The 8,294-nt window shown below is 34.9% G+C and overlaps 1 pseudogene; it reads right to left on the minus strand.

The window, feature by feature from the left end:
• Nucleotides 1-1,272: 1,272 nt before the first annotated feature.
• On the minus strand, nucleotides 1,273-3,838 carry LOC125676707 (putative nuclease HARBI1; annotated as a pseudogene).
• Between the last annotated feature and the right edge of the window lie 4,456 nt (nucleotides 3,839-8,294).

Here is an 8,294-nt window from a genome sequence, read left to right on the forward strand (position 1 = left end):
ATGTACATGAAAGCTTCCTAACATAGTTCAGATTCAAGTTAGTAAAAGGCATGGCCTCTGAGGGCAGGGTGGGGCCACAAAGGGGATCAAAGTTTTACATTCAAATATATAGTATAGGGAAAATGTTTAAAAATCTTCTCCTCAAAAACTACCGGGCCAGTAAAGTTGAAATTTACATGAAAGCTTCCTAACATAGTGCAGATTCAAGTTTGTTCAAATCATGGCCCCCGGATGTATAATGGGGCCACAATGGGGGATCAAAGTTTTATATATACTTATATTGGGAAAATCATTAAAAATCTTCTTCTGAAAAATCACTGGGTCAGAATAGTTTACATTCACATTAAAGCTTCCTGACATAGTCCAGATTCAATTTTGAAAAAATCATGCCCCCGGGAGTAGGTTGGGGTCACAATAGGGACCAAAGTTTTTCATGCGAATATATTGGAACAATCTCTAAATATGAGCGATGTGGCCCATGGGCCTCTTGTTTTCTGAACCAAGCTGCTTGTATAGTTTTGCTCAAGCTTGCATATTGCTAGGAACTGCTGCTCAGGTGAGTGATATGGCTGAATAGATTAAGGAGGGGTGGAAGTATATCATATCTAGTAAAAAATCACAGCTTTAATTTTTTTTAAATTTACAATATTTGGAAATAAAATGCATTTCAAGAATTCTTAGTAAAAATCCCTGCTGGACTTATGACTTTCAGATCACAAGACAAAGCCTTAGTTGGGGTTGATTTTATTGCTTATTTCGAAAGATGTATAAGAAAATGAAGATGGTGCATTCCTTTATCATTTCTTACTTAGTCATTGACCTTATGTCAGAGGAATTCAAAGTTTATATAGAAATGCTTCCTCAAACATAGTGAAAGACTACAATTTGTTAAACCCAATAACTGCATATTTGGGATCGTAAACTTATTGAAATCACATGGTTTTCAGAGATTTGAGCTACTTGTATAAGGATTTTACTTCAGGTAAAAAGCAAAGTGACTCAGGTTAAGAGTTATGGCCCATGAATCCAATTTTTGTTATTTAAATGTATACTGTGTACATGTATTAGTTAAGTTTCAGATTTTTATCTTCATGAATTGCTATTTACATATACATGTACAAATGTATATTGTTATAGTCACATGTAAGTTAAAGAATTTTTTTTAAATTTATGTATAAACTGTTATAACAGTATAATATATTTAAAGTTTATTCCATTTTAATTATATAAGGTGTTCAATAGTGTAACAGTTGTAATTTAATGGCACCTTATCTAAGTGAAAAATGTCAACACAATATGTGCCCTCCTGGCATAGCCATCGCCACCAGCAGGGCGAGGATCAACATCAGCCACTTCCTGCACAACATTCTGCTGGGCTTCAAGCACCTATCCCCTTTCTATCCCATAGCTGTGCAGTGTAACTGCAGCTTTTATGTACATTACTTCCACATCTGGTCTTGGGCGCAGAAGATTTAAACACTGAAATCTCTTTTTCAGGAATCCAAATGTTTGCTCTATGAGTACTCTGGTCCTACACAAGGCAGTGCTGTAACGCCTTTCACTGTCGTCGGTTGATAAAAGGCGTCATTAGAGAAGGACGGCACTGACACACGGAATCTCCCAGTAACAGGTCATCATGGTCACCTAAAAAAAGAATCATCTTTGCAAACTGCAAAACATGAAACACCTCTTTTGCACCCCAGATAACTCGGTCTAGAGTGAAAGTATATACCACCTTCTCAAAAGGTTTACCTTAGACAGTCATACTTGTTAGCTGTTCATAAACAAAAGGCATTGCATGACCTTTACTTAATATCAGATTCCAAAAGTCAACTTAACAATAAATGGGTACACTGATACCAGTTTTAAATCTACACTATTTGAGACTTGGATTGAGTGTTTACTATGCCCTAATGGTTCACTTGATTTTTTGTCTTAAACAAAGGTCATATATGAAAGGTCAAGGTCACAATGATAAATGTACATATTTCCTTCACCTTGTTCAAACTGATGACATAATGCTGACGTTTTCAAGATTCTGTTGTCATGGGTTGCACCTGGCCAGTTGAAACTGATGCTTGTTATTTTAAATGAAGGATCACACACTATCTGTATCAGAAAAGGGAAGGTGGGGTGGGTTTACAGTGATACTTAAACAATGTCTCTTCTTAACAAGAGTTCAGTCAATTTAGTAATTAACGTTGGTCAATATACATCGTGGTGAAATTAAGAAATATGGTAAATGCCTTTTATATGAATGCTTATTAAGTGATATATACAGTACCTGTGCATTCAAAGAATGATACTGCTTTCTGTTCACAAAATCTGCCTCTTGATTCTAATATGGGTTCCATCTACACAACCCAAAACTTTTGGAAATCCCGTGAAACATCATTTTTAAGGCTAATTTACAATTTAAAGTTAAAAAAAGAAAGTTAGAATTTGGGACTGGTACAGAATATCAGAGTCCCCCCCCCCCGAAAAAAAAAACCGTACTCGCACACATGTATTTTATACCAAAGAGATATTTAAAGTAGCATATGAATCAGAGTTGTTTCCCTTTCACGTTAACTCTGAATTCCCGCCTACATGTTCAACACGTATACATATTTTAAAAATCTTTGCAATTTTGCTCAATAGAGGTCTTTTTAGATGTAAGATAAAATTCATAAGTAATTGATTTTTAACTTTAATACCAGTGTTAATTAATTAGTTGCTCATAATTACAACTCCTTTATATTAAGGGGTAGTAAAATATGTTCCTTGAAATCAGATTTTATAACATAATATATTTTAAAATGCTGAAACGCTGATTGATATGAATAAATAACCATTTATCATTTGATAAGTTAATTTGCCCCCCCCCCACCCCCACTGTGAAACAGCATGCGATTTGTTTTTAATTCGCTAAATGACAATTTATAATGCATGCAAATATGAATTTGTGTTTTACGCGGGATGGGGGGGGGGGTTAAAAAGTATAGTGAAATTACGCGGTTTCAACCCAAATCATAGATATCTCTCTTCGTTTTGTCAAATAAATAAACTTGTGTGAAAATTCATTTAAATATCTATATTGATGTAAAAATCATTTTAAAATGATAACTTTTAAAAGTTTTATCAGAAAGTAGGTGGCGAAACAATAGTAACGTTCGCAGTTCTTATTACTGCTAGCATAAAATAAGTATCAATCTTTAAAAAACCTGCGATGTGCGAAAATTCCAACATCACTCGATGATTCCGGTCTCCTCTGGGAAACGTTATATAATGCGGTGCTAATTCTGCAATGAGTGCTGACACACGCCTTATGCGTCGTCCTGTTGTTGATCTGGATATTTTGATATCGCCGGTGAGAATGTGAGTAGCACCGGTGCCTAGAAATATCAGCGTTACTAGTAGCTGAAGAAAGGGTGGAATTGAAAGGTTCCGCTGAGTTGGTGATGATATGTCTTGCAGCTGACACAAGAGATCCACAATGGTGTCTGGGTAAAATCTATATCTTGCGAAAACATCATCTGCAGATAAGTCTTCTAAAGGATTGGACCTGTCTCTAAAATGAGGCGGAACACGTTTCCTATATGCCATTTGTCGGCATGCAGCCCTTTTTACAGAGCAGACGACACTTGGAGTACACACTTTAAAATCTCAAGTAAGCTATAGAGCCTACTCGAGATTTAAGCATGGCATACTCCATTTGGATTATGTTTTCCTTACTCTCAAGTTTTATAACCCACATTTCGAGTATGTGCTCCGGCTCGAAATTTCGAGACAACTTTCGAGGCTGATTTGGAGCCAGAGCTTGAGCCAGTTTTTATAACCTAAAATTATTTGGAGCCATACTCCAAGTCTTGTTTTCGAGCTAGAGTTGGAGCTGGAGCCCGAGCCAACCTTTATAACCTCCTAGCCTGGTTGTTGTATTCTTTTTAGAATTTTCGAGATTGACCACTGTTCGTTATCTTCACTTGTTCATTGTAACTTTATTTTATCAATAAAATCAAAATTCTTTTGCATATCAATAGAACAACTTCATATCCTTCCCTTGTCAACATGCTACTTATTCACAAGAGATTGCAATTAGTATATTAGTCAATAGCTGATAGGTCCCTGCGGAAGCAAGTGGTACATTGGACCATATCAACTTACATTGTCAATAGTTTACCAGAACAACTTGCTACAGATTTTAGACACACTAATTTTGATTACGAATTACTCCATTAACCTGATCAAAATATAGGGCTCACGGTGAATTTCACTTGTCCAAAGCGGATGCTTACTCCCCCTGCGTCCTTGGAATGTAAAATGTATTACTCTTCTAAGGAACTTGATCCCACCTCTGGTACATGTATATCCATGGTCTGTATTTGCCCAACTCTTTATATTGTATTCCTTATGGAAGTTGTGATATTGATCACTGTTCCTTTCCTTCACCTTTCCATGCACCACTGTAGCTGTTAGTGTCATTTAGTCCACTTTTGAAAATGGATAACCAGACATTATGACTGATTCGGGCAAACAAAACCCAGAGTTTAAGATGTTATTCAACAGTTTGTTGAAGAATGATAACAGTACTTCACTATATTCAGTGAATACTTCATCAGTGAAGCAGCCCCCACTACAGCTTTTCCGGTATTACCACGCGCATTTCTTCCGGCATAACACCAGAATCAACTTCTTGTACACTGCCTTTAATATCAAACACTCACGATGAAAGTTTACATCCCTGTTAGAACTGAGTTTTTTTAAAATGTATTGAGAATTTTTTCTAACAACCAGTTACAGCTCGTAAGATTTGATCAACTTCATTAGAATAAATGCATTTTAAAGATATTGTTTAGAGTTTTGTTTCTTCAGCAAAAGTTATAGTAAACGTAACATATCGTCCCGCTAAGCATTTATACTGGTGTTTCTCCAAACTTCTTGTAACTTGTTGTTTTTTTTTTTGCGTCTGAGAAAGCCGCTTTCTATTCGGATGTTTTAGTTGCGTCAATCATGTTTATTTCATCTTTTATTTTCATTATGATTTGAAGTTTACAATTTTTTTTTTAAAAAGTCGCAACATATCCTCAAAGAAAACATCGACGGGTTTTGTACCCGAGTTCTTGACTAAAGTAAGGTAGGCGCAGATCACAGAATGGAAGAATGCAACGGATTAATGTTTCAAAATTGTTGTTGATACTTACTCATTACACTCAAAATCTATTCAATGGCTCGTTAAAATGCATGTACCTCTGATGAAACATGATTTCACCATCGAAAGAGTGATACAAGTTATCAACTCTTTTATATGAATGTTTTGTGATTTTTCACTGAATGATAAATGTGTTTTATTTGCAACTTAGAAATTCTTGAGTCAAAATTTCACTATGAGTTGGTGTATAGTATGGATATCCAATAAAGTATGCCTGAAAGATTTAGATATATATACACGTTATATTTTTTTAGAGAAAAATATTCATAAAAATTGAAACCGTTATTTGTTGATAGTTTTTAAGTCTACGAATGACATCTTAAAAAAATATGTCAGTTAGAAATGAGATATATGAAAGAAATATATTATGAAAGGAAATTGAAACGAAATGATCAAATTTCAGATATAATCACCATAACCATACCTGACAAAAAAGTACCGATCCCGATCGAAATTGATAGAAATTACTAAAATAATAATATTGTTGCTAATTGTATGTACACAATGTTCATTAAGAAAGTTGTTTCCTTTATGAATTCATTTAATTTGTAAAACATTTAACATCAATGAAATATGGTTGTTGTTTTTTATTACGATATTCTATATGACTACTTTTTTATAGTTTCGATCGGGCTTAAACCGTAATATTATACATTCATTGCATGATAGTGAGGGAGATATGAAGATTTATTCACCCAAGAAAAATCATATTCCCCGAGGGCAACGCCCGAGGGGAATATTATTTTTCTTGGGTAAATAAATCTTCATATCTCCCGAACATTCATGCAATAAATTGTTTATTATACCGAATCAAAGCAAGACTCAAAAGTACATTTGAAATTGGAGTCCGCTTATCTATATACATTGTATGTAGCTGAGATCGTCCTAACAGTAACACCGCGCTGTCAACGTATTACGGTAGAAGGTTCAAACAACGAAATACAGTGATAATCAAATATGATAACCAGTTTTTTGTATTTTCATTCTCCTTGAATGCTGATTTACTTGCTTGTTTTTGTATCAACCAAAACCATGCATTCAACTGTGTATCAGAGACCCGCATAGTTTGTGCCTTACGAACTATTCATGAAAGTAGAATGACTCGGACTTATTGTGACGTCACAATACACGTCGTCTACCCAAACTCCCCGTCGAGGCATCATTACGTCACCTACGAATAGCAAACGAACTCTGGTGGAAGGTTGGTCGTCTACCTTGACGTTAAATTTATGGAAAATGCACGAGGCTGCCCAAGCGGTAAATATGATAGGGAGATATGATGTTTGAGAGGGAGATATGAAGTTTTGTCATCCCTGGCACGTGACTGTCTAGACCAATCAGATTACTCGTTGCATAGAATTCTCATACTGAGGTATAATAATTCTGAATATTGACCATTTCATTTTAATTTCTCTTTAGAATTTATATTTCTGATATATCATTTTTCTAACTGATTTTTTTTGGAGATTTTATCATTAGCTTTAAAAAATATTAGTATGTATGGAACTCTATGGAACTCTCTCTCTCACTCTCTCTCTCTCTCTCTCTCTCTCTCTCTCTCTCTCTCTCTCTCCAGCGACCAAACCTACTACTAAGTGTGGACGTCCGTACAATGTGTAGAAGAAAATGCACACACATATTATTCTAAAGACAACAAGGTACTGTGTTCAGTATAACTATGGGGATACCTATAAAGGTTTATCGAAAACTATCTTTCGAATTATGAAAAAAGGGGGTTTTGAGAGAGAATATTAGTAAGGACATGTCCTCACACCACTTGTCCTCACTAAGCTAATATTTTGTATCTACATCTTGCACATACAGTAGGCCATGTTTATGAGGACGTGATTGTGAGGAGATTTTGGTCCTCGTAGTGCAATTTTGTCCTCACAACTTCTGTGCATTGGTTGAAAATTGTCCTCACTTTACACATTTCACTGCCCTCCCCCCCCTCCCTCTCTCTCTCTCTCTCTCTCTCTCTCTCTCTCTCTCTCTCTCTCTCTCAAATGAGAAGGATGAAGTTTTTATGAAAAAGATAAACTCAGCTCGGACAGGATACACATCTTACTCAAATAATTTTATAGTATGTTGTATGCATACATGTATATAAAACTGTGTAAATAGAACTTTACTATTAGTATGTTCTGTTATTTGATGATAATCAATATTGAATTTTGTGTTCTCAATTTTATATAATATATGTATCAGTATATTGTAATTTAATACGTTGATGTATATGTGTTATTTTGTCATGTAAATTTTCCAAAAAGGCACCAATAACAGGCTTGGATAACCGGGGTGATAGAAAAAAAATCAATAAAAACATTCACAGAAATCAGAATATCTTCTAAGCGTTTGTAAATTGAGAAATTGTGTCACTTCTGATTTTATGAACGCCATGCATATGATCATTATTACAAAAGTATTTCACAGAATTCATTTAAGATTACTTTTGATGTGATTTTATTTTTGAAATGATATAAGATTCTGTTTTCCGTAAAGCTTTGACTTGAGATAATGACGGTTACAAGATAATAAAAAAAGTTGTTTTATATAGTCCTCAACGATTTTATTGACCACATATTTCATTTCTTATTTGGGTCTGATTAGATAACCATACTTTACAATAAGTACTTGTAGCACAGGAGTGAATATTTTCTTGGCTAACAATAACATGTAGCACAGGAGAGAAGGCCTACTTGACTAGCAATAACATGTAGCACAGGAGCGAATATTAATCTTAATGTGGTAAAGCTGTGATCAATTTCATATTTTAAACAATATAGTGATAGAGTCAGAAAGGATCCTAGCTCATGAAATGAAATAATGTAATGAATTACACTAGATTGATTGATTGATCTTTTCCGCCACACTCAACAATTTTTCAGTTATATGGTGGCGCGCAGTATTTTTATTGGTGGAAGAGAACCCAGATACAATGTACATGGGAAGAGACCACCGACTTTCCGCAAGTAAACTGGGAAACTTTCAACATGGGAAAATCCTGTAGGTTTGGACCCATTTAACACAAGCTGAACCCGTCCGTGTGTTATCAATGAATAGTTTTACTCACTTCTAGAATCAAATAAAATGCGCATTATGAGAT

Source organism: Ostrea edulis, chromosome 3 (genome assembly GCF_947568905.1).
Source record: "Ostrea edulis chromosome 3, xbOstEdul1.1, whole genome shotgun sequence".
Taxonomy (NCBI): Eukaryota; Metazoa; Mollusca; class Bivalvia; order Ostreida; family Ostreidae; genus Ostrea; species Ostrea edulis.